The following is a 26,979-nucleotide window of genomic DNA, read 5'->3' as shown; positions in this document are numbered from 1 at the left end:
TGCCAAGCAGGATAAGCTTATGTTTGAAGTAATAGAAAGGGTGAACCAGCTGAGAAAGGGAACGTAGCTCTTCTCCTTGAGTGTAAGAAATGATCTCTGCCCCATGATGGAACAGCAGCAAAGTATTATGTTGTGTATTTGTGGCCAGAGGATAGTCACTTGAAATTATATGAGATGGTCTAGGCAAAGTTGGCATAAGTTTCTGACATTATGCAGAAGAACTGTGGAAGTTGTCTACAACAAGGCTATGGTTGTCTGGAGGAAGCTCCAAATCTAAGATGAATCTTTGATTCAGGTGAGGTGTCCAAACTTAGGATGACAGAATGGTCATGAGTGATGGGGAAGGTGGTGGTATGGTCAATAGTAAGGAAAGGGCAAAACCAGGAAGGGAGAGAATTTAATACATTTGCCTTGGATGTGGTCTGACTGTTTTTTAAAATAACTATCCTTCTCAGATATCCTAGCTGTAGAAAAGGATCCAATTTGGAACAGCAGGGAGATCTGGAGTGGATTTTTAGAACCACCAAGATATGGTGAAAGAAGATCATCTGTATAAAAGGAAGGCAAGGTAGGATAAAACCTATCCATCTCTCAATGTGTCATTGTGAAAACCGAGGGGGAGTGAGGACAGATTTTTCCATAGGATGCAGCAAACTATGCATATAAACATGCTTTGTTTAGGTATGCTGCCTTTTAGCTTCACTGAACATCTGTCTGTTCTTGTACTGCAGAAGAAGTTGTGTGAAGTACCCAGTTTAATCCTTTACAGTTCATTATGTCTTAGTTTTTTTATTTGCTTTTTCTCTAATCTAAAGAGCAATCATCTCAAGATGGCAAAGTAAGAAAAGCAATTGTGAACACTGTGACACATAAGTAGTGCATAGAAGGGGCTGAAGGCATCTGTTACTGCTGTTAGTCTGATTTGTTTCTTTAATCTCTTTCATCTCTTAGCACTCAGTGCCTTTTTTTTGCTTGGGAAGCTGATAGTTTAGCTTTGTTTCTAGACCTATGCTATTACAGATACAAATACCTGCTGTATGTTTTCTGTTCAAAATTCTGGCATGAGATATCAAGAAAATTTCTAGGGATGTCACTAGTACTGTCCAGGGAATGATAAACTTGAAGCATTTCCTGTACTCCTGTGAAGTGTGGAAAACACAGCTAAGCTATTCCTTGTATTTCTGTTTGCAACCTTTAGTCACTGATTCTTACAGTTTATGTTTGGATCTGACATTCTGTGATGGTTTGCATTTTTTTTTTAATTTTTTTTTTAACTCTACTGGCTGGAATAGTGAAGTGCCCCATTGCCAACTGTGCACTGGGACAGTTCAGTATGTCTTTAAAAGGACCATTGGGGGTGGATCTCCTTTGGTCTCTGGCACAATATCTCCAGTGAGTGCAGGCTCAGATGTGTGTTGGCCTGATCTGCTGAACCACAGTGGTTGAACAGATGCATGGAAAGTTAGAGAGATCTGGCTCACTGTGGCAGAAATGATGTAACAGAAAGTCCCCTGTCCTTTGTCTGGAGCTGTGTTACTCCACCTGTGAGAAGAGCAGAGCAATACAAATAAACCCTTTGCCTGCTTTAAGGCATCTCAGTTTGCTTAGTGCCTCTCTGCTGAGTTAGCCCCTATCTGGATCATGATCTAAGTCTATTATTCCAGGTCTTACTACCTCCTTGCTTTCCCAAATCCAGAGGCAGGCTTAGCACAAAGAATAATGTTGAGTATGGTAACAGATCGTGGGAAGTTTCCTAGGGACGCAACAAAGCATATTTAAAAACTCTTTATTTTCAGCTGAAATTAAAATTTGTTCTATTTGTATTGAAACAGAGGAAAATGTCTCTCTTTAAATTCTGTCCAGGAGTCTAAATCTGATCACATGAATCTCAAATGCTGACTCCACGGCTCATAGTATAAAAGAGGAGGCAGTGTGGAATAGGAAGACTGACTGACAGCACAAAAATATGTCTAGGGGAGGGAAGGAGGTACACAATGTCGAGTGTCAGCTCTCTAATGTTGTGCAGGAAAATATCAGCAGTGTGTACTAAAAGCAGCATGAGGGCCATTGTGATGTTATCCCAAATTACACTCGTTAAAAGTCAGGGAGCAGGTTTGTTGCACCAACAAGCTTGTTGCAGTCCAAGCCAGACAGGTGGCAGCTATGGCTGTTCCAGTGGGAAGGTGAGGCAAGGTTGGGATGGTTTGGGATTTGGGTCTGAGCTGGGAGGCAGTGGTATGGTGCCTCATGTAGTTTGGCCTCCGAGTTTTCTTCAGTTTGGAAAATGTGGGTCATCTTATGTGACGGATTCCAAGGAAAGATTATTTTAGTGGCATTTTTAGTACTTTTGACTGGAATTGGAAAAGGATCCTTCTGCTATTAAATTCAACCCACCAGCACAACTGAAAAATCTGAGCTTGTATTTCAGTGGTTAATCCCATCTCTAATGTCAGATTGCCTAATCCTCTTAATAAAATCCATGTGCCCAACAGCATACAGTTGTACATTGCCCAAACCTGACCTGAGGACACTGGGGAAGGGGGACAAGTTAAATAACCAGAAATTTTGGAGCCAGTTTTGGATCTGTCCAGAATGAGATTGCAAATGAGATGGAAAATAATTTAAGGGCAGTTCAAAGCTTGGCAGTTGAATAATGATAGCCAAGCCACTTACTGTATTTGAAACCATTGACCAAGTCAGATTATTATTGTATCCGTGAGCAACTCTGCAGATATGCCTGAGTCTTGTGAACCTGAGGCTATGGGAGTAGGAAGGGAAAGTTAAACACCACAGAGCAGCCAGGTGCTGTGGTTAGCAAATGTTTCCCCAATAATTAGATCACCCTGTGGTGGGGATAGTGGAGCCAGATGGTGCAGGAGAGAATTCACATTGTTATAACCCAGAGGCAATGCATTTTTACAGTTAATTTCACTTTCCATCTCTCTTAACTACAAGATTTTTTTCTTCCTCTCTTTCTATGTTATCTTTTGGCAATGTCGACAGTTTTCCCTTATTCTTTTGGAAGTATTTTCAACATCGCATAGCTGTTTATTTAATATGTCTCTAGTGCCGCAGCAGATAATAGTAAGTCAGAGTGAATATTTACCTTCTTTCTGAAGCACTATTCCATTCAGCACTTCTGGCACTTGGGTGGTTTCAAGTGAGCAGCATAGCATTTTAATTTTTCTTTACTTTGGACATCAGTCACTCTAGAATGAGACTATTGCTTGTGTTCTTTCTCCCGTTATTTCTTCTTTCTCACCAAATTGTAAATATCTTCATTGCCCCTTTTCACTGATGGACTTTCAGATTCTTATTTGACAGGTTCAAGTGACCTAATGGAAAATAGCAGTTCCCCTCACCCTCCCTAGAAGGCTTCAGAGTGCTCACGAGAGTAACTCTGGGTGTTATGACACTCCCAGTCCTGCCACCAGCAGCACCAATTAGTTGAAAAGAGGACAGCAAAGTCTATTAACTGAAGAGAGAGAAACCCCAAATACTACTTCCCTGCTGTGAGAAAACTAAGCTGTGTTTATTCCACCACGCCTCGTGGTGTTGGTTTAGGGGTGGATTCCCAAAATTTCTTGGCACCACTTCCACCAAAGTCATAAATCTAATAAACTTCCAGTGACTGCTGATCATTGAAACCCTGAAAAACCTGTCCTGAACAGGGGCACCTATGGAGGCAGTGGGGAAGGCTGTTCACTGCTTGTTTGGTAGTTGTGCAAATGAAGTCACTCTGAAGAGATTAAGAAATATTTTTCTTACTTTTCAGAAATAAGTTACCCCCAGCTGAAGCTATGGTATTTGTCAAACATCATACTTTTTCACAGCATAGTGATTCATACTGAATGAATGATCATAAGAATCTCTTCTGGTCCAAACAGGATAGTTTATTTGGTATCTAAGCATCCCTTCATTTGAACCGGATCAGGAATTCACTGTATCTTGGAGAATAGGTAGTAAGGGAAACATTCCTCAGATGGTAAGGGTTATTTTTGTACTTAACTTGGATACTGCACATTACATCAGCCAGAGCATTTCTGTAAAGGTCTGCCAAGTCCTAAATTTTCAATAATCCCACTTCCTTCTCTTAAAATTGAAAAGGTAGTGACTCCCCTGGGAATGCATGTCATTTCAGCATTCCCGTTGACTGTGTATTCTGAAATGCTGCAGTCTGTTTGCTTAGTAATCCCCTTGTCTGTGTAAGTTGTTAGGGGTAACCAAAGGCAGCTGATTACTTAATTGTATAAGGCAGGAAATGGGGTTCTTTCATTAGTTCCCATAATGTTCTTGAGAGCAACAAGTATTCTGCCTGACTGAGTTTTCGATTCTTTAATTCAAAAGATATACTTTCCCTTGGCATACTCTGTGACCCTTTATTCTGACAGGCTATGTACTGAATAAATTGAACATTTTAGATTTTAAAAAAAAAAGTCTAAACTTTCTAAATAAAATAAAACATAATCTCTTATTAGGAGACAAAACGTATTTCAACCAGTGGGGAAATACAATATCTAAGATCCTCATGTTGCTTTGCATTTTTGATCATTGTGGTGGGTTTTTTGTTTGGTTTGTTTGTGTGTGTGGTGCTTTTTGTTTTGTTTGGGAGGTTTTGTTGTTTGTTTGTTATTGGTTTTGTTATTTGTTACTGCTTGGATTTTTGGGGCCCAAAGAGGAAAAGAAATATTACTATCACTTTCTCACAGCTTTAAAGATCTGCTTTTAATCAGTGTCTCATGCTTAGGAAGCCCCTTTTCATACTATTGATTAGCTTTCTTTGGCTGGAATTATAATAGAGAACTTGGGACCAAAATCTGCTGTTTCTGTGTCCGTTAGTAAACAGTTGTCAGAGAGCAGAGGGTCACAAAGTCTGTGCTTTGCCATGTGTCTAGGGCTATGTACAAAATCCTGCACAGCACTGGTGGGGGCTGTGGCTCAGGTATGTTCCCTCCTCCCACCCCAAACACGTGTAGTGAATTGGAGCGTGGAGCTGGCCCAGGGTCTCTGTGCTCTTGCTACCCATCAATATGACCCTTGTGACCATGAGCAGCCAGGAAAGAAAGGTACAGCTGCAATCTGATCTTTAGAATATCTGTTGGTTGTCTCCTAGAGAAAGAAACAGCAGAACTTTTTACTCTGTTTGGGGTTGGTTTTTTCCCCCCCCCCTCCACTTCTATGTACAGTTAAGCTGACATAAACATGGCACTTGCCTTGCTCTTCAGAACCTGCTTGTGAATGTCTCTCTTGCTTCCTCTCTTTGAAGTCACAGAGAATCAGTTTGTGTCAGATTGTCCTTGTTTTTGTGCCATAAGAATCAAAGGGAGCTTTGCTGTAGAATTCAGGGTGCTCCAGTTCTCTAGTGAGTCTCTATCAAAACCTTTTTTTGGAAGCATCTTCCATAAACCTTCTTCAGCTTCCCAGCTCTAGTATGCCACAGAGAGTTTGCCATGGGGAGAGATTAGCCTTGGCACATTAAGTGGTGGCAGTGAAGTCTGGGAAAGAATATCAGAATGCTACTGATGCTTTTGTGGGCAATCTTTGCTTCCATAAATTATGTGCAAACTCTCAGGTGTGAATGCTTCTCCCAACATATCCCAATATTTCTGCTCCTGAAGAATTAAGGGTGTGTTTGCTGTAGCAGCTTAAAGAGGGCACTGAACACTGCTCCTGTTTAATCAGAAAGATGAAGTAAGCACACTCATGATGGCAAGAGTAAGGTGTGCTGCCAGTGTGCTGGGATTAAGCCTTGATTTGATTCCTGTAATGATTTTGCCTCAGGTTGAAAGTCTCTTGTACATGACAGATGTGGTGCACAGCAACTCTGCCCGATGCTTCCATGCTGCCCTAGGTTTCTACACAATGAATGATGTTGTTGAGTGTGTTTGGTCATGCAGAAAAAGCAGGAACAGGGAGACCTCCGTGGCTGTTATCACACAGAAAATCAGCAGTTCTGTTCCTGCATCTCATGTGTCGATGGAAGCTCGCAGCCAACCCCCCCAGTATTCCAGAGTCTTGTAGGCTGTAATATTTTCATCTGTGTACAAGCCATGGATGCTGTCCTTCTCAGTCTTTTTTTGAGAGCTAGGTTATAGAAAGGTGTAGAAACTTGTGGAATCTGTATACAGAACAAGGAGCTCTAAACCAAGCTCTTTCACTTCCTAGGCAAGTTTGCCAGTAGACTTGACCTAGCTAAATTTCAATTTTAATCCTTACAAAGCTGACTTTCACTGTCTGATGGATCCAGAGTAAACAGGGAGGTTATTGTGGTAAACTCTTGTTTCAGGTCATTATTGTACTGCCCATGCTAAAGGGCATGAAGTGGATATATATACCAGCCTGGGCACAGCCATATTCTAAGTGAATGACTGGGAGGACATCATCTGCTCTGGTTGATGGAAGACCAGCTCCACTCCAAACTGGAGAGTTGCCCACAGTCACACACCTGTGTTGATGATTTTGTGGCTTTTAATTAAAAATGTGGTAAATGTGGAAAGGAAACTCTTCTTGCTTTGGATGAGAAGAAAGGCACAATCCTCTCTCCATTATCAGCTTTCTAAAGAATTTCAGCGATATTTTCCTGTGCCTGTTTGGAAGCTCATTCTTTTCAGTACATCTGTATGTCCTGTGTTGGCAGTGGAGAACAGAGGCAGCAATTGTCCTCTGCTGCCATTTCCCAGGTGTAAATAGTGTTCCTATGCCTTGCTGGTTCAAGTAGAAAAGCAGTGGGGAAATTTGTGAGCTATACACATGGCTGTGGATAATTTCAAGACTAGGTGGCCTGTGGTTCATACTCCTCAGCAGTGAATTGCTTGGAAAAAAAAAACCTCTAGACCTCTTCTGCCCCAGATCCTTGTTCCACCTCTTCACCATTCCCTGTAGCTAAAGCTGGGACTTGTCCAAATTAGAATCAGGTACTCTGTGTGCATGCAGTGGTGTTTGATGTGACATAAGACATTTTAGGCACAGTTTCAGGAGGGACAAGTGTTTCCTCCTCCTGTCATACCTCACTGATGTTACCTGTTTCTGCCTCTGAAGGAAAACATTGCGTTCATAAATTTAAAGCATGAAAACCAAACACAACTTAATAAAATTTCTATTGATCTGTATAGGGATAGATATCCCTTGTAGAACGTTTTGGACAGCTGGCCTGCTACACCAAAACCATGCAGGTGAGTGAGTTTTGGAAGGTCATTGCAGATAAAGATGATCATAGTTTGCACAGAGGAGCCTTAATCACTGAGCAAAGGTGTTCTCCTAGGACTGACCTGGGAACAATTGTGTCTGTATGCTGTGTGCCTTAGTGGATGTGGAAAAGGTGAAATGAACTGTGAAAATGTTTGCGAAACATGCATAATTTCAGTGGACTGTGGTGGTGATGCCCTTCTATTGAGTTTGTGTATTATTTTCCCTGGATTTGTAAGAGGATACTTTTGCTGGTCATTGGCCCATACTGACATAACTCAGAAGACAGATCTATAACGAGGTGTTTACTTTGGCTCTGATTTAATGCTCATGGCAGTTGATGAAAATCATCAGGTTATTTAAGTGTCCTTTATATAAATAGAACAGTCTTTTTTTTTTTTTTCTTAAGGAAAATGTAGGGCTGCCTAAAGGAGTAGAGACCGTAGAACCATGTGAAAACATTTAATTTAAGTCTACTAATTTCAAACAAATATGTGACTCAACTTAAATTAATTGGAGGTTTCTGCTTCTAACTATAACATTTCTTATCGTGTAAAGCATTAAGGCAGCATAACATATACAAGAACAAATATTAAACAAAGGTATTATAGATGGGAAATTCCTAATCTAGCTCACTGTGTTGGTACAGTGGAAGTTTCTTAATCCAATATCTGATGAAGGAACAAGGAGAGAATTAATTTACTGCACACTAATTACTGAGGAGTATGCACTGTATATACAGTGAAAGGCGCTGAAATGAATACTTGATAAACAATATCTGGCAAATTAAAAATCTGAAATGTTAAATGAAATGCAAATTAAAAATCTGGACCGTTAAATTAATTGAATGCAAAAAACCCTGACATTAACTATCATCAAGGGTCGAAGTTATATCAGCAAAAGCAAAGCTATTCAGAGTTAAATCCTGCTTGTCTCTGTGATTTACTTGTTGTGAATGGGTGGGCACTACAGGAGCCCCACAGATATGGATGAATTTGCATACGTGAGGAGCAGTCCTTTCTGCCTGCTGTGCAAAACACTTTCCTAGGAAATGGTGGGGAGGGTTTGCACCTAAAAGCAGGTCTGCTGGAATGAATGGGTCCCTTGGGTACAGGCAAAATGCAAGACCTGTGTTGCAATGTCTGTACAAACTTCAGCCAAGCTAATAACGAACAAGTTTTAATTCAGAAGAGACTTGATTTTTTTGTCTTTTGCATTATATTTTAAGCCTAGTTCTCTCTCTCTCCCTCGTGTCCCCCTCAGCTCTGTTTTGGTGGAATGGAGGCTGAAAAACACTAAACTGTGAGAATGTAAGATGTTTTTAAGAATTAAGTTACAGAAAGTTACGACAATATAGACTCACACATGCATACTACTTTGTTTTTCCCAAAAAAATATGCCCCTTAAGAATCTAATGTTACAAATATGCATGTGAACATCCAATTAAATCAAAGCAAAGAGAAACATGTTTTAAGGATCCATCCTGCTTAAGCAACTTAGTCAACAAGAGGCTGAAAAGACAGGAAAACTTTAATATTAATGTCAAGATTCTGGGGCACACCACAAACTGCATTAACATGGGGCTTTTATTTAACCAATTTAATTTTTCATGTGTTCTCCTCCATTTTCATCTTTATTCTTGATTGTTTGTGTAGAGTATAACATTATATAAAGTACTAAGTGTGAGAATTGTTCAAGATAAAAACTGTTCCTGCAGGTCCATCAGGCTGGGGGAAGTTAGGGGCTGAAAGGAGAATCTGGAAACCTTGAAAAAACTATGTTGTTGGTCAACCTTAATAAAGTTAAACCCTTCCAAACACACATACTCACACATGCACGCTAGCCCTTGAAAACTATGAGTGAGGTAACAACACTCCCAACTTTAAGTATGTGCATAGACCTATAAAAATCAAGTGCTGCATTGGCAGATCTGATGATTCAGGTTTTCTTTTGGGGGGGCAAAAGCCACCTTTAACAGCTCTGAGACAAATTGTTTAGGGCACAGATAAAGTGTGAGGCTCACTGCAGGTGCTTGCTTGTATCATCTGGTTGTGAAGTGAGATGTGTTATTGCTGGGTGTCAGATCTGAGCTGACTTGAGTGTATCCAGAGAAGCAGGCAGTGAGTGTTCTGCATCTTTACACCAGTTTCTTCAAGTGATGGGTGTTCTTCCAACTGAAGAGCCTTCTAGTGATGAAGGGGATTGATTTCACTGTTTGAAGAGAAGGCCCTCAGAATGGCAGTTTTCATTGATTAAATGAGGGTACTCTTCAGAGGGAAAGTGATTGCAGTAAATTCCAGGTTAAACTGATATTAGCATTTGAATTATAGGCAAGTATTAGAATTGCTAAGCATTAGGAATTTATATTAAGATTGATCTGGGAGATAGTAATGCTAGTAAAAAAAGATCTATATATTAGTCTTGCAATGTAATGACATGACCCAATTGCAGTGTACTACCACTTAAAGGCTGGAAAGAATGCAGTGCAATTAGTTTAACATTTAACAAATCTGAACTGTAGCCTAGCACTGTATTTCTATTCATCTTGGTTTGTTCCAATGTGTTTTAATAGATTTAGATACATAGTAGCAGATCTACTGCAATTAAAAATAAAACTTCTTATGCACTAGTAGCATTTCCCTGGAGGTCTAGTCAGTCTCCCACAGTAATGAAGATGTAATTATAGTGATGTAAATCGTTGCAACTTAACTAGGAGGGATTGGCCTTTCCCCTGCCTTAATTCATCGAAAGATTTTATCTTTGACAGGTACTGTCAAACAGAGTGATGGGCTAGCAGGCAGAATGCTTTTTCTGGTAGCTAATTTGCTCAGGAAGAAAATATGGTTGTTTTACTGAGTTGTTTGTTTTTATTTTTTGTTTTGGTTTGGGGTTTTTTTTCCCCCTTTTTTAAAGATGACTTGAATACTGAGATGGTTCTCAAGTCCTGCTTCTCCCATTCTGGGTGGCAGCAATTCTGGTAGGCTTCCTAATGAAGCATGGTCAAGATCAGACTCTCTGCTCTGGCTGTGCTGTTGTCAGCCTGAGAATAGCAAAATATGTCTAAAGGTAGGCTTGAAGTCACCTTTTGGGGTCCAATGTAGTCAGCTCTGCAAAGAGCCTACCTGTTTCTTACTGCAAATAAGAAAAGAATGGTCTTAGTGTTGATTTAAGTTTTACTCAACTGTGATGGTCCCAGACATCCTTTCTTTGCCATAAGCATAACAGAGCACAGCATGTTCAAACCATAATCTTTTCTCCTTTGATTGGCTTCCAGATATACTTCCTACCTGTCAGAAAAAGAAAAAGGCTACTTTGCCAGCTTTAGTGCTGCCGGAAAAAAATCCATTGACTTAGTATGTTTTCTGCAGGTCTGCTTCTACTCTGCTGCTAACTGGCTATTGCAAATAGAGAGACTGCCTGTCAGTTTATTTTTCCTGGCCATCAAATATGACTTGTATCAGCTTCTTAGGAAAAGACTGAAATTTAAAAATAATTGTCTTAGAGTGAAATAACAAATTTATTGCTGCTACCTCATATGGTCTGTACATGTTTTGTGTGTATGTGTGTGCAAATATATAAAATGTGTATATTAAAAAACCTGAACAAACTTAAACCAAATTCAACATCAGAAGGTGGTGATGTGTTAGGAGAGATTTTCTTTGAGGCAAGGGTTTAACTTATCAAGTTTTTTCTGTTGCACTCCTGGACTGAAACAGCATTTAGTTTTACCCTAGTCCATTATCTGGCAGACACCTATAATTTTCTTTCACTTGTTTCCATAGGAATGAGTTACTTGTACCAAAAGTCTGGAGGGCCACTAGAGGGGATGTTCAACACATGCCATCATGATCCTCCTTCCAGCTGGCTGATGGCAATGATATGTTCCTCATTAGATTGATTATCAAAAATTTTGTAGGGACATATCAAGGCTTCACTAATCTCTGACTTTTTGGGCACTGCAGGTGTCAGAGGAGATGTTTGAGGTAAGCTGCCTGTAACATTTCTCCTCAGAAATTCTCACTAGATAGATTTCCCTTTCATCAATGATGACAGTCATGATTTAGGACTAAGGCAGAAGTGAAGGAAGGGTTACAGTTTTATTGGAAAAGACTGCTACATTTTTTTTTCTTTCCACCAGTTTTCATGGTGGAAATATATTCTGAGGTTTCACACATCTGTTTCTCATCTCTGGTAGTCAACAGTTGACACCTTTCTTTGGTAATGAAAATGGGGCTTAGGGACATGGCAGAAGCTGCAGACTGCCCAGGAGCACGAGTGGCTCCCTACTGCTGACCCTTGGAGTCTCCTTCCAGGAGCAGACACAGCTGTGGTGACTGTGGCACCTCTCTCTGAGCTGTGTGTGCTCTTGGGCTTCAGTGCTGAGAGTCCAGTGCCTTTCCCAATTGCTGAAATTCTTGAAGGAGAAGATACAAAAATAAAATAAATGTCTCAGTTTTATTTTCCATTGAACTGACGTTTCCTTAGAATTGGCTGTTCCACATGCTACTCACCTTGCTGGCAAAGGCATTGGTGATCAATGAGGACAAAGTGATTCTGACTGCAGGCTTGCCACGTACATCCAGAGCAAACGAACACATCAGAAGCTGATTTTGTGCAAGGCCTGCTTTTGATTTGTGCATTTTTCTGGCAGACTTGGGCTATGCCCTATTACTTTCTTACAATAAAAAGGAACGTTTCTTCTACTGGAGCTTGCAGCATGCAGCTGCAATAATCATAGGGGAGCCCCAGGTGGTCTGATTTATGGTGTTTAATGTGAACCCCTGAGGTTCTGTCAGGAGAGATTATATAAGGTATAAAACATTTTGCAGAATTGTTTTGCCACACTTCAGTTCTAACTTGCAGTGGGCCTCCTTCATTTATCTCCCTGCTCCAAGACAGCTTATTTAAATGTGTGTTTATTAAAGAGCTCCTAAACCATGTTAAAGTTGCTTCTCAAAATATTCTGACTAATGGCAATGTTGACGAGGGTGAATCATCACCAAGAACATTGTGCTCATCGGGACAGTTCCTCAGCTGATGGGAATTGGCAGAATGCCACACAAGTTCGTGGCACTTCTCTGTGGATTGATACTGGGCAAGGATTGATATGCTGGGCAGGCGTTGACTGACTGAAGCTCTGATGGAGCTCTGTGGATTTGTACTGGCCCAGAGCCCACAGTTTATGAAAGGAACTTAAATCAAATACTTTGTTATACGATCTTTATACAGGGAATGTTATTTATTAAATGCAAGAGTGTTTCTGTGAGGATGTATCAGCAAGTGAGGCAAGGAGATTTTAACTTTGCTACCATTATCAAGGTACTGGCTACAGGTTTCATTGCTGTCCTTCTCAAGAACAAGTCAGAACAAGCTGGGTTAGTGCTGCCCTCCACACTGGAAGTCTGCAGTGGGAGGGGTAGAGGAGGTGCACTGGCTGCACCCATCCATGCAACTGCCCTGGCACAGAGGCAGGGAGGGACTGGCTTAGCAAGCTAAAGGGATGTGGCTGGGGTTTTGGCTGAGCCTATTCAAACAATGGTTTGTCCAGGCAAGGAGATGGATTTCCACCCCTGGTGCAGCCCATGAGTCAGAGGCTGTGCTGGAGCCCTTCTCCTCTGTGTGCTTTCTGTGAGTAGGGTTGCAAAATAACACGAGAGACCCAGATCTCATCTTCACACTAGCCAGGGGAGTTTAGACTCAAGGTTTAAACTTAGATTCCTCTGTAACTAGAAATTATTTAGTTGCATACATAGTATTATAAGCAGTGCTGAAGGTGGCATTCATGTCCTGAAGTGTTTAGTGAAACAAAATAAGACAGTAGCTGAGAAAAGAAGATATTTGCTATAAGTTGATGCTTGCTTGATGAGGAAGTAAAGGCATGAAATTAGAGTAAGCTCTGGAAGGGTACAATGATTAAACTTGTACTACGGGGGTTTGGTTTTCTTTATTAACCCTGTCCATTCCTGTGCTACCTACAGCTGCAACATCCTGATTTGATTTTTTTTTTTTTTGGCAGGGAACAGATGATGTTTGTTGATATAGCACTTAGTTTCAGCTAATGACAAGAAGACACAATCTGTAATCTTGTCTATTACCTGTCCTGTATCACGCCCTTTCATTTACTACATTAAAGTACCAGTAAAAAGCATTCCAAGAGACATAATGGAGCAGCACAGCAGCCCCAACACAGTTGAAGGCTGTGTATTATATTACAAAATGACTTTTTTGGGGGGAAAGGGGGAAGATGATGTGCCAGTTTACAGGAAGGTTGGGCAAAAGGTCAGGGAAAGTGCGGAATTATTATCGGCTCTGCTGGGGCCACACCTGTGTGAAATGTTTAATGCTGACACAAGAATGAACTTGAAGCATGTTTGGAACGTACATACAAGGAGCAAAGAACCAGAGAACTTAAACTGTAACTGTTGAAACAAATACATTTACTATAGAATGGAGAGGCCAAAAGCAGCCCACTGAGACCCAAAGTGAAGTCAAGGCCACTCTTACATCACTAAGGACATGGAGTGTGTGGAGGTTACAGGGCTTGGCATGAAAATGGTCCATAAGGAGTAGTCTTGGCCAAAAAGGACTTATTTTTATCTTGAAATCAACATATGCTGTTTGTAAATGGGACAGACTGTTACTGTGGTGGGACTGTTGGATTTGCAGCCTGTAAACTCTGACTTTCATTCTTGCATGCCTATTCTAACAAGAGACAGGAGCTGGTTTCTGCATTGCTGCCAATTTACTTAGTTTTGCTGGCATCAGTCAGTTCGTGACTGTCTATACCAGTTCAGACTTAATGCCAGTTGCAACTTGCTCACCACTGCTGGCTGGAATAGAACCCAAACCTGGCTTCTGTATTTATGCTTTACCACAACACCCTTCTTCATCTCCTCCTCTGAAAATCCTGCACCATAGATATTGAACCCTAAAGGAGAAGTGACTCTCAGCAGACATAATTTTGTATGAGTAATTCACTTTTAAAGCTTGGATATATTCCATCTTCCTTGTGACTAATGGTACCCAAACAGATCATAATTGTATAATCACTTTCCAATTGCTTAATAACTCATTTTCCTTGTTTGTAAGATGCTGTTTTTCCAGCATTTCAGAGATGTGAGGGCCTGCATGTGGTAATGAGTGACAGACAATTGTTTATTTCTCAGCAATAATGCCATTAAGAAAACCTCTTTACACTTAGAGCCCTGACAGCTGGCCAGACCCTGACATTCTTATTCATCTCAAGCCAGTGAAAGGCCTGCTGGCAGGCAATTATTCCACTGTTTCACATCGTGTTAACTTTGGTGGCAATGCTCCCTTGAGGAGTCCCAACCCCACCAACATACTTCTGCCTGTCTCCAACAACTAAAAGCCAGCACATCACAAATCCTTACACCTGCACTGTGGTTGGGAATGCTGCAGCCTCAAAATATTTCTGTTGGTGTAGCTGGTGGATAGGGCATGAAGGAATAGGTGGGAGCTGAAACCTCTCAATCTGACTCTTCTGTTGGAGGGGGAGGAATTCCTTCCTTAGCTGAGAAAAGCTTGGCCAATCATACCATGTAATGTTGTTTCTGACTGCTAGACCACCTAAGTGGGAAAAAGTTATTCAGGAGAAAGAGAGGAAAGAGCAGGTAGAGGAGGAGGAAGAAAGAGTGTGGAAATGTGATGCATCTCTGGTTTGGCACAAAAAATGTGAAAGATGCATAAACCCCAGAAATGTCTCAGGGACTTTGATCTAGATGCAGAAAATGCTTCTGAGGACAGGGGACCAGTGCAGGAAAAGAGATTGTATAGATGTCATGGATGTCTTCTGCTCTCTTAAACAGAGCTGATGACTATGTGTGATTTCCCTGTATTGAGCTCTTAAATAGATGAAAAAGGTATTCCTTTATGTTTTTTGAGAGAATGGATGCGTGAACCTTAGAAGTTGGTGCTGATGTCTAGGAGGAGAAAGAGAAGGTGGGTAATAACTTCCATTCTTTGAAAGAGGCAAAAAGCAATCTGTGCCCAAGACATCTTGTTAAGAACAGCAAGTGCCATAACCAACTGAAATAAAAATAAATTTAAAATACAGAGGTCCAGATGGAATGGGATTAAAATATAAATGCCATTGATGGTCCAGTTCTATCGGGGCTGTGTGATTTCAGCTAGGACCTAAAAGTTAATTTTTACTGCAGTTACAGGTATAAATGCCCAAACCACTGTTGCCTTTGGTGGTCCAGTATCAAGTCTTGATATTGCTGATGTGAATTGATGGAGAGTTTGCTCAGTGGAGTCTTATCTTAGATTTCTAGAAATTAAGAGAATTTGCTTCAGAGTATGTTGAGATCTATTGAGCCTGAAAGCAGAGCTCAGAGCTGGTGATGTTTGTGGGCATTGTGATTGAGGAGAGAAAGTTATATATGTATCTGAATAGTGTAAAAAAAAAAAGGCACAATAAAAAAGGCTAAGTTCTTACTTGCAAACCAATTTCACCAGCTTCAGAGCTGCCCAAAGTCTACATTTAAAAGTAGAAAAATGTGTTAAATTGTATAGGCATTAAATTTTCAGGAAAGTGAAATATGGCTTTAATTGAGAAGCATGCTTAAAACTGCTTTGCATCCATAAGAGGGTGCCTGGAGGTTGTCTTAGCTGATGTAGTTGGTGGCACTGCAAACAAAGTGAGAACATAACAGAAATGTTTGGAAAAATCAATATTCAACCTTGTGTACCAGAATACCGCTTCTGATCCTCCAGACAGCTGTCAAGATGAGGAAAGAACAAGTTCAGCTGTTTGAATCTATTTTCCCTCTCACAGAGTAGCTGTGGTGTTTTGTTTTGTGGTTTTTTTTCCCCAGGTGTTAAAATATCTGGATCATCTCTTACAAACCTCACTTCCTTTATGCATGGCAGCTTCTGCAGATTGTTCTAGTGCAGGAGCATTGCATTGTTTATTTTGTTTCCCCCTGGTATGAATTTTTTAGTTCTTTTTTTTTTTTTTTTTATATTGTCAAAACATGCTATAGCAGGCTGTGTTCTCTTACAACCCATTCCATGTTGAAATGTAAACCCATTGCAACACAGCCTGTCTGGCATATGTTGTCATAGCTTTTTAAAAGTTGCCCTGCTTCTCTGTTGGCGTTGAGAATTTTATTAAATAAGACTATTTATTTTTCCAAATTCCCCATGGGCAAAAGCAGGTAGAAAACAGATACCTATGCCTAATTATAACCTTATATTTCACGTTAATCTCTCTTAATTTTCTTTCATTCCACCTCCAGCATGCATTCTCTCATTCATAATTGCCACCAGATAATTTGAAGTCATTTGCTTACTCAGGGCTTTCTGCCATACACTCATGGATTGTGGCAGATGAATCCTTCACAAAAAAATAAAGTGAGAAGCTCATTCTCGCTGTATAGGTAGCTCTCTCCCTCCCTGTCCCAAAGTTACTGAGCAAATTGTTGCTATTAATTTTTAAATTAGTGTACTTTTTGCTCAGGGAAAAGTCAAGTATTCAGAGGAATTTAGCAATAGACTCAAGACTGACTTTCCCTCTTTAGGAGAGATGTTCCATGCTATGTGTTGGTTGCCAAAATACCTGGTGTGTGGTTACTCCTTGGCTGTTGTAGGAATTCTGTTGTTCCCAAGGAATGCAGTTGTTAAGGGAGAAAGGATTGCTCAGTCTTGGTCCATGCAGGATTTTACACTCATGGCAGTGTTGACTCCCACACAGCTGCTGTAGTTGATCTTAGGGATGAGTACAAGGATGCTGCTTTTTCATTTCTCCCCTCTCTAATCAGTGTTCCTTTGCTCTGTTTTGTGCTGTGCTACCTAATTATACTCAGGATTTTGGGTTTGTTTTCTGTATTTGGAAATATTACTGGTTCTTGATCCACAGGAAAAAAAAGGCAACCTAAAACAGAAACCTTAGAAGCATTTAGAATGAATGAAAAAAAACCCCTCTCAAACTCCCTGGTATGGTAAATATGCTCCAATTTCTATTACATGAATGTATGGCTTGATCACAATGAGATTATTAGTGGCAGTTATCCTAAAAGGAGATATTCCTTTTCTAGCTAACTGTCCTATTTCCAACTCCCTTGAATCTGTCCGTCTCTTTCTACAGAGTTAAGTCACAGAAATCCTTTAGTTCATTAGATATGGACAAACAAAAGGAGAAATATACTTTCAGTTCTGAAACCAGCCATGCCTTGGGAAAGGCCTGCCCCAGTTTCCAGACAGACTGAAGTCCTTTTGTAGTTTTCTTTCCTTTGGCTTTCTTTGGCCCCAGAGCCCACTGTGTTGGGCAGAGAACTGCTCTTACTGTCAAAGAAATGTGTTTTAAAAAAAGTGCCAGCAAGAGCCCTTGTGCCTCAAGAGGGAATACTTCTATTGCCTTCTCTCTTGCAGTTTGGTTGCCAGTAGCTCAACCTCAGTTTACATTTCTTTGCATTAGGGAACAACATGCACAGGGTTTTACTTATCCCTAATCATTTGAGCCCCAGTTACAAAGCATGTTTAGGTGACCCACTCTCATTTTGGTTTCAGTGAGAATTAAGACCCTTACTACCAGGGAGGGAGTAGTCCTGAACAGCACCATAGTCTGACTTGGATGTTATGCCCTGTATTTTTTACAAGGCAAATGTCATCCCACTAGGTTAACCTGTCGAGGACACATTGTTCTCTTACTTTGTATTGCTTCCTTTGGTCAAGAAATATGCAAAACCTTGGTCTCCTACACTGGGTAATGTTCTCTGCTATTCACACTTCTTTCAATCCATTTTATGCAGCCCTATTTTTTTGGTCAAAGTCTTTCATACTCCCAGTCATTTATCTTATAAAACAGCTACTTAGTTGCAACTTCAGTGTTAAGAATTTATAGTGTGATAGGGCTGGGGAGGGGGTGGCTGAAAATCAAACATTATCGAGCAAAAGCACATGCCACTTCTTGTGTATCTTATTCTGCAATTCTTTGAAGTTTAATCTTTTCAAAAGAAAAGCCTTTCAGCTACTTTGTGGCAACAACTCAGGCTTGTAACTTTCGACTGCACAGTACTCCTGGTTCATAAACTGATCTCATCCTTTTCTGACAATTAATACTAAAGTGAATTTAAATTGGATCTCCTACTGCCACCGCATCAGCTGTCTGGAACAGTTTGCCTACCTTGGTCTCCCACACTAATTCTCTCTGTACCTTTTCAAAATGCTGCTAAAAATCCTGACTTTCTTTAAGGCTCTACCAGTCAGGAAGCTATCAACCAGTTTCTTTTCACGTGTGGATTTGGCTGCACATCCGCTTTGCAGAGCTGTAGAGGACTGCAGGAGAGACAGGGTAACTGAGCACTGGGCACTGAGATCAGGATATCAGCTTAGCAGTGCCATAAGCCTTTGAAACCACCCTTCACCTTATGCTTCAGCTGCATGAAGATGCAACCCAGAGCAGGGAGCAGTCCAACCTCAATACACACCATGGACAAAGCTTGGCATGGCCTTGTGCTTCTGCTCTCCACCTCCATCTCTGCAGTGCTGTGACCACGGCTCTTCATCCCTGCCTTGTGTCGTTGTGTGGACTCTGAACATCCACCAACCAGCACACAGAGATGCTCTTGTAGCTATGGAGAGGGCTATTAAAGGAAGAACTCTCCTTGCATGCTTTTCTTTTCATGCAAGGAAGAAGCATTCACAGGTTGGCTTTCAAGGCTCCTGTTTATCTGAAAAGTGCTATCTTGATTACTGACATAAAAGTTGATATATTTTAATAGCATGATAAGATTTTTTTTTTTACAATCGTGGGCTGGTAAACAGTGTGTATAATATCACATTGTTTTGTGGTTTGTTCTGTGGTTAAGGAATAATTATGTGAATGTCTTTTCTTTTTTAACCTTAGCTCCTGTTATATAGTAGTTCTTCTAGCACTGGATTATAAGAGAATTATATTTATACCTCTGGGACAGTGTCTATACAGAAACTCAGAGTCATGACTAAGAGCTTATTGGGCGTGACAACTTTTTCTATAGCAGGTTATACATTTCAGAGCATTCTGCATCCTATTTTCAAAGGCTCAGCACTCACATCTGGGGCCAAATTTTCAAAAGAGAGACGTTCTGATGGAAACCTTGAATAAGGGGCCGTGATGAAATGCGGTCACTACCTATCACTTCGGAGAACCTCTGAACTTGTTTTTGTTGTCTTAACAGTACCTTTGCTTAAACACCTATATTCATGAGGACATCTTGACCCTCGTGAACTGACTGTAAATGTTTCCTGAGGACATTGCTAAACTCATACATGTCACTGGCATAATTGTTTCCATGGAAACTAACATACTTTTAAAGGAAATAATAAAAAACCCAACAGAGGACACATGAGAACATAAAAACGACCATAACAGGTTAGAGCAAAGGTCTCCTGAGATTTGTGTCCTATATCCAGTTGTGGTCAACAGAAGGTGCAACAGAACAATACAAGCATATGGCAATGCTGCTCCACAAATTCTTTCAGCTTTAGCAGTTTTGGACTCAAAGATTTCCTGAGCTAAAGGTGCCAACCTTACAAGCAACATGATTTTTTTTTTTTTTTTTTTTTTTTTTTTTTTGCTACTGTGAAAAGCCTTGTACAGTACAATGACATGTCTTTACAATCAGGCTCTTGCAACAATATCATTCTACAGAGAACACAGGGGCACTTTGACCATCTTTAGTTATTAATTCAGTCATTCCTCAAGGAAAAACCAACTAGGCTTGCTTCCTTAAATGTTTCAAGATTAACTGTCTAGAATTCATCATGGAAATCTTGCTTTTGGGAAAGAACTGGGATCATAGGGTTTAACTCAAAATGACAGTTGGAAGAGTGTAATCCACTGTATATTATTACAGTCTTTTATCCTAAGAACTAATCATTTGTTCAATTTTTTTTTTAGTAAAACATTTGTCTAACATAACCTTGTTCACTTCACCTGCCCTTTGTCCCTGCCCCTCTCCATCTCTCTATCACACACTCCTTTTTAAATCAAGTGGTTAAAACCTTTTAGCTTCCTGTCTGTTTTAAGGAGGATTGCACACCTTCAGGTGAGTTTGAAGCCAGGCTTTAAAGAAATGTGGTTTCCAGTCAAGCAAGTGTGCAAATTTTTTTCTTTGTGCATTTCTCAGTGCTGAAACTTGACAGAGTTCTATCTCTGTACATGCTAAATTGCACCAGTGAAAAACCTTCATTTTAGTTGGTGACAGAGCAACAGATGTGCCACGTGCTCATGTGCAAGGTGCTTGACCCCAGGTGACATGTATAATTCTAATATTCCCCAAATCTGATGAGTTGATAGTGGTTTGACCACGCTCTGCTGCAGATCATCAGATTTCCAGAGCCTGTACAGCGTGTTTGCCTATGTGGGCTAGTGAAATATTATGCTGGGAAAAGTCCCTGATTTATTCAACTTTAAAAAAAAAAGTCCGCCCTGAGTGTTAATTGGAATCTAAATTCAGGTGTTAACCTCTTTGATTGAAAATACATGCTGAGCAATTACAGGAAGGAGGCCAACTTCAGGCACAGCAGTAATTACTGAATTAGTAGGAAAGTTCAAGAGGAGCCTCAGATTTCATGTCATTGCTAAGGTTTCTGAAGAACAGCTAATCCTGAAGCGACTGGGCTCCTCACACCTGGTTATGTTTTAGGTAACTCCGCTTAAATTTCAAAGAAATCTCTGCATGAATAATTCCAGAACCAGATGTCAGTATTTCTTAAAATGTTGCTTTATTTTCAGATGCAGAAAATTGTCCATCACTCTGAAACTTCAGTGCTGACGGAACTGGGGAGAAAAGCTTTTTTTGTTAGCCAGTATTTCTTGTTCTTGAACTTGGTGCTCTCCTGCTTGATTCATTCAAGTGGAATCCTCTAGTGTAACCTCCTGCTTGTAGTGGTATGTCTCATGCCTACTGCTTTTCAAATTTTCCTTTCTCAAAGAAAGTCTTCACAATGTGGTTGACCACATTAGTTTGTGTTGTGTATGTTTTTGTTGTTTTTTTTTTTTTTTTAAATTGTATCCAATATATAATACCAAGTGCTGCAGGATGTTTATTTTGTTCATACCTACATACCTGGCACACGTTAATCAATAATAAAGAGAAAGTTGTACAGCCATTAGAGGCTCTATTCGGAATGAATGATCCAAACATTACATTCAATTGTTTTGAATGGATTTATTAAGATTTCAGGTGCAGCTGTCCATCTTCTTTGGGCAGCCAGCATTTGCAGTGGTGGTCATAGGAGGTGATGGCTTTGTAAGGTCTATTTATCAATTAATATATAGAGAGTTTTTTAGCTGCCATTACATTTTCTTTATCTTATATATTATGAAATAATGAAATGTAACTGGGGAGAAAAAAGAATGAGGAGGTGAAAAGTTAGTGCTTGTGCATAACATCCACAGGTGTTTTCCTGAGAAGTCCTAAAATAAAAAGAGGATTCTAATATTTCATGTGCAGAACGGTGAAGTGTGTTGGAATTAAATGCTCCCATTATCTAGAAATTACTATACCCTTGATTGTTTTTGTCTGTGTGTTGGGAGACCTGGCTGATACTCTCAGAATGATCATGGGCAGTATTCAGGCTCCACAGGGCCTGCTGTGGAGATGGTCTGTGCTGTTCAGGGATGGTTGGACCATGGCTCAAATCTTAGGGAGATGATAGTAATGTCTGTACAGGGCAGTCTGCCTAAGCGAGGCTCTAAAACTATTTCTGTTCGTGAAGAGAGCCAGAGACTGGCCTAATTTGCACTAGTGAGGTCTGCAGATGCTTTTGTGGGTGGTCTCTATGCCAGCCCCAGTTGGCTGTGATGGGAGACTTGCTGTGATGGCTTTGTCCAACCGCACTGATTCTCACCGACTTGCTGATCATTCATGTTTTTCTGGTTCTGTGTCTTAAAAAAAAAAAAGCCATGGGGGATGGAAAAGGGGAAAATCCATAGGATAATTAAGGACAATAACTCTATGCCTGTTTATTTTATCCCATCTTAAACCTTTCTGACATGTACTGATGTCTGCAATGTAAGTGCCCTAAAGGTGTGTGGGCTGTCACACTCTCTGGTGGTGTTTGCTTTAGGAACGTAGCTGTCTGAAAGTTTAGGTATCTAAGAGGAGCTCCACGTTCTGGCATGATGCAGCTTGTAGGCTTCAGGGAGAAAAACAAGCCCAGCAATGCAGGCACTAGTCCCCTTTTAAGCTGTTGGAGGTAAAAGCACAGAAGTTCAGGCACTTAGATGTCCACACTGGATGTAAAGAGATAAGTGATTGTATTTGTAATACCTCGGTGTGCTGGCTGATTCATTCAACCAATTAATAAACCCCTGCCCTGAGCATAAAGCAAAACCTGTTTGGAGAGGTTAATGTCAGACTCTCAGACAGCTCAGTTAAAGTTACCTTTTTGCGCTCTGCAGGAGCTCCCTGAGAATCTTGTCATAAAGTCTGCTCAGTGAAGCAGGTAAAATAATGCAGTAATAACAGTTGGTATCCTGTAAAAAGCCATTGGAGAATCTCCAAGCAATTTGGACAAATTAGCAAAGCCAGCTCAGCTCTCTCCTTTGCCAGGTAGAGCAGGGTTATATTCTTTAGAAGGAAGAAGAAAATATTTTTCCTGTTTTAAAAAGACTACTTTACTCCTTTTAATCAAATCTTTGAATGCATTCATGTTCTTAATGGTCTCAAAGCAAAATATTATCAGACCACAGCAGAGAAAGTGGCAATGACTGAGTTTAAAGCAGGAATTTGTTCTGAGGTGTGCAGGAATTGAAGGCAAAAGTGCTACAAGTCTGAGTAGGATCTAGACCATAGTTCTTGTTTAGCTGAGGCTAAAGAAGTTTCTCAGGATCAAGTCCCACTCCAATTGGTGGCAATTGGAATTTTTCCTTTTATTTCAGTGGAGGAAATATTGCCACTCCTAGAGGTTTTACTAAGAATAGAATTAGCTCTTGAGGGAGGGGAGATCCAAGGATGGGTTACTTCTTTCTGCTTGTTTTTCATGCAGCTCTATTTACTCCCCTCCACCTTCTTTCTAAAGATGATTTTCATTTTTATTTTTCCCTTCAATAGAAATGTAGTTTCAGAATCTCCCACAGCTCTAAGCACAGGTTTGTGTCTTGTGAACAATAAATACTCTCATTGTGAAAGTAATTAATTCTTTTTCTGATCTGACATAATCAAGCTAAGGTTAAAAGAACACTAAGTAGTCAAGGAAACTCACTCCCACATCTTTACGCTTATGATATTTGTTTTCAGAAGGCTTGAAATGGAATGAACCCTGTTCTTCCATACCTCATAATAACTTTAATTTGTTTAACAGTTGGATAAAAAGCAAATTAATCACACAAGTACCTTTAAAGGAAGAATTTGGACATAGTTAATATTCAGCTGTGAAATATCCATCTGACATTGCAGTTTAAGCAACCAGGACCCTCGAGCAGAGATGTGGCTGTATATTTGAGCATTCTTAATATTTTTCAGTGCAAAGTAAAAATGACTTGTCTGTGTCACTGTGTTTCAGCTGTATTGCTGTCAGTAAATTGTGACTGTGGTAGCTGTTTAACTACTAAATGTGCACCTACATATTATATATGAAAAAGTGTCTTGCTTAGTACCTGGCCAGAGTAAGATCCAATTTCTGAAATTAGAGAACAAAAAAATTTGGGAGCTGTCAAGGTATTTAACAAAAGGAAGTATCTTACCAAGGAACAACAACAAGTTTACTATGTGCTTTGTCCAACTTGACATCCATTTAAAATCAAGGAAAACACTATAATGGGTAGGAACTTTTGAATTTGTGACTTTTTCTAGAAGACATATTATCTGCTTGAGTTTTATTTCTTGTTTGACGAGGGAAATTTTTCAAACCATATTTTTCTGAAATAGTTAACTATGGGTTGTAAAGCTTGAGAATTGTTTAGGTTTTTCAGCTGCTGGTATCAGGCTGATTTACACCAGCACAGATGCAGCTGTCTGCCCTCACTGAGGGAATCCAGAGAGCAGAAAGCTTTCCATATGAGCTGTACTTTGCACCGAATCCTGGGCCTGTCTTGCTTCTGCTCCTTCTGTGACTCCATGTGCCTGAGGACATACGAGAAAAAGGTGAACAATAAAAATGTCTCCAGATTGAAAGTAAGAGGCCTATTTTGACCGTAACAATAAATACGTGAAAAAAGATCACAGAATTCTCTTTCTGCTTATAAATCTGGCCCTGAGGCTTGAAGCTCATAGGTTTCACTCGTTCTTTATGGTCTGAAACAGATCCAATGTCAATCAAGGCTAGGAAGGGGGGGGAACCCTGTTCTGAAGAAGTGGCTGAACAAGAGCCCCTCTTCCTGGAACTCTTCTGCTTCAGCAGCAGGTCGAGGTGCATCCAGTTTGTGACAATGCTGTGAAGAGGAAGGCGAGTGGCTGGGAAGGTGTTTCAGGAGCCCCCAACTCCCTGCTCTGGCCCAGAGCAGCCCCTCCCTCTGACAAGAAACTTTATAGGTTTTGGGTCAGTCCTGAGTAGTTTTGCAGTAAGGGGGTTTGGTGAGAAATCTTTCCTGAGAGTAGGGCTGAAATCTTCCCTGAGGAAAGGGAAAGCTCACCCTGAGCCGGGCCAGCCCCTTAGACCTCCCTGCAGGAAGAGGTAACAAGGTTGAGGGTCAGGTTTGGAGGCCCCCATCCCCATTTCACCCCCAGAATGATGAGATGAAATCCCCACACCCCTCAGTCTGCTGTGGATTTTTATGGCTAGTCTCAGTAGAGTTTATTCCCATGTTTCTGCCTCTGATAGGGCAAGCCTGCTGTAGCATGGCACTGATGTGTCTGGTTACTTGGAAGAAGTTCATTCTCATCATGCTTGTCCTTACAGGATTTATGTGAGGTATGAGTCTCATTAAATTAATAGCCTTCATCTTTTCAGCATAGGATATGTTTAAAAACATCTGGTCCTAAGTGCTGGGTGTCATTATCTGTACATGAAATGACAGGGTTGGGAACCTCCTTTCAACCCTGAAGAAAGAAACAAAAATGTCAACCCCATGGTTTCCTCCATTCAAAAGTGCTGCTCCTTAGGGTGCCTCAAAAATTGCCTTCTCCTGGGTATGCAGCTCTTTCCCCAAGCTGACCATGGGGACTGTGTCAGGACAATCTGTTTCTGACCAAAGCTTGATGGCACCCTCTGAACCTGAAGCCTTGAAAAGCAGCTGGACGTAAGCACAGAGCTGTCCCTTCTCTGACTCACCAGCAACCTCAAAAAGGTATAACTGTGGCTGAAATCTAAGCACCCCCAGCCAAAAAAGTACCCCACAGTCCTCTCAGAAAGCTATCTCTGTCAGTCCTAACTCAGAACCATTTGCTATTGGCTTTGTGGCTCATACCATGCAGGAGAATTGGTTGAAGCTGGTTTTCTTGGAAAAAAAAAAAAGGTATCCTGATCTGAGGTAGGATGACATCCTGTCAACTGTGGTCCAAAAGTGACGTATCTAATATTAATTTGAGAGCTAAGTTAGAAGATTACTTGAACACAAGACATTTAAACACATGTTAACAAGGGCATTAGGAGTCTGACTAGATTAGCAGATGTTTGCCAAAGACATTTTCCCTGATATATCACTTAAGAATAAGAAAGTGAAAAGGTGGTGGTGATGCCACATGAATGAAAGAAAATATACTCGAACTTATTTCTGGTTTGAATTTCTTCCCCCTCCAGTTATTTGAATCCTTTGTTTTGTATTAATGTGATTTGACTTAATGTTTCAGGGTTCAAAAAATTGTACTGAAAAGCTTTATCAACATTTTCTAATACTTTTAGGATTTCAGGTTTCATGCAGACACTCATACTCTTTGAATTCAAAGGAATTTCAGTTACAGAAACTGAGAGATAACTTTACCTATGATGTTGTTTATGCTGTGTGCAACATCATGTGTGTGTAAGTTTGAGTGTGATCTTGTACCTTCTGGAAATTATAGTAAATGTTTCACTACATTAAGATTTTTCAATCAAGCCTAGATATTTTAAGCAAGCTGTTGTGCTGTAGGACATACATTCAACAGTGTGATATAGTGAGCTGGAATTGGAAGGAAGCATTATAGTGCTCACAACAGAATCCTGTGTCTTTGAAGTTACTGAGACTGCACTTGGTTTCCTTCTCATAAAGATTTCTGTCACCTCCCAAAAAGCTTTAGTCCAGAGTTCAGATGCAGAGTTCTGGATAATTTTCTGTGGGAGAACTAATGGAAGACACCCAGAAAATGGTTGAAACTGCTTAAACTTTCCCTTCACATTTTATTATGGTGTTTTCTTTGCACTGAGCTTGGTTTTTGCACAGAAGGAGTGTGTGTAGCTGTATCTGAGGTCACCTATGATTCACCTGCAGCTGGAGTGTTCTCTTTGGAGAACACGTCTCTATTAGCTTCTACTTCAGCTCCTAAGTATGTATGTTTTATGTGGCTGTGTAATCTGTGGTTATTGTCCTATATGCTACCACAAAGCGTCAAAATTCAGCTCCTATGAAAGGTCAGCCTGTGATATGAGTAGCACAGAATGACAGGAAGAGAGGGATTCTGGAAAATGCTTACTTTAAGGATTTTTTTTTTTTTTTACTGTCTTGGTGACTTTCAATAACTCTCCCTCTGCATTTTGGTTTGTTTTTTTTTTCCTCCCCTCTCTCTTCATCTCTAGTCTCTGACAGTAAAATGTCAACAAAAAATATCTGAGTGCAGGTGTGGTCAGGTGGATTTGAAATATGCAAACAAGATCACCCAGGCCTGGACACTAACACTGTCCAAACTCTCTTATCTGTCTGTGTTACAA

Source organism: Neopelma chrysocephalum, unplaced genomic scaffold, assembly GCF_003984885.1.
Source record: "Neopelma chrysocephalum unplaced genomic scaffold, ASM398488v2 Primary Assembly neopelma1_69, whole genome shotgun sequence".
Classification (NCBI taxonomy): domain Eukaryota; kingdom Metazoa; phylum Chordata; class Aves; order Passeriformes; family Pipridae; genus Neopelma; species Neopelma chrysocephalum.
This window is presented reverse-complemented; position numbering follows the sequence as displayed.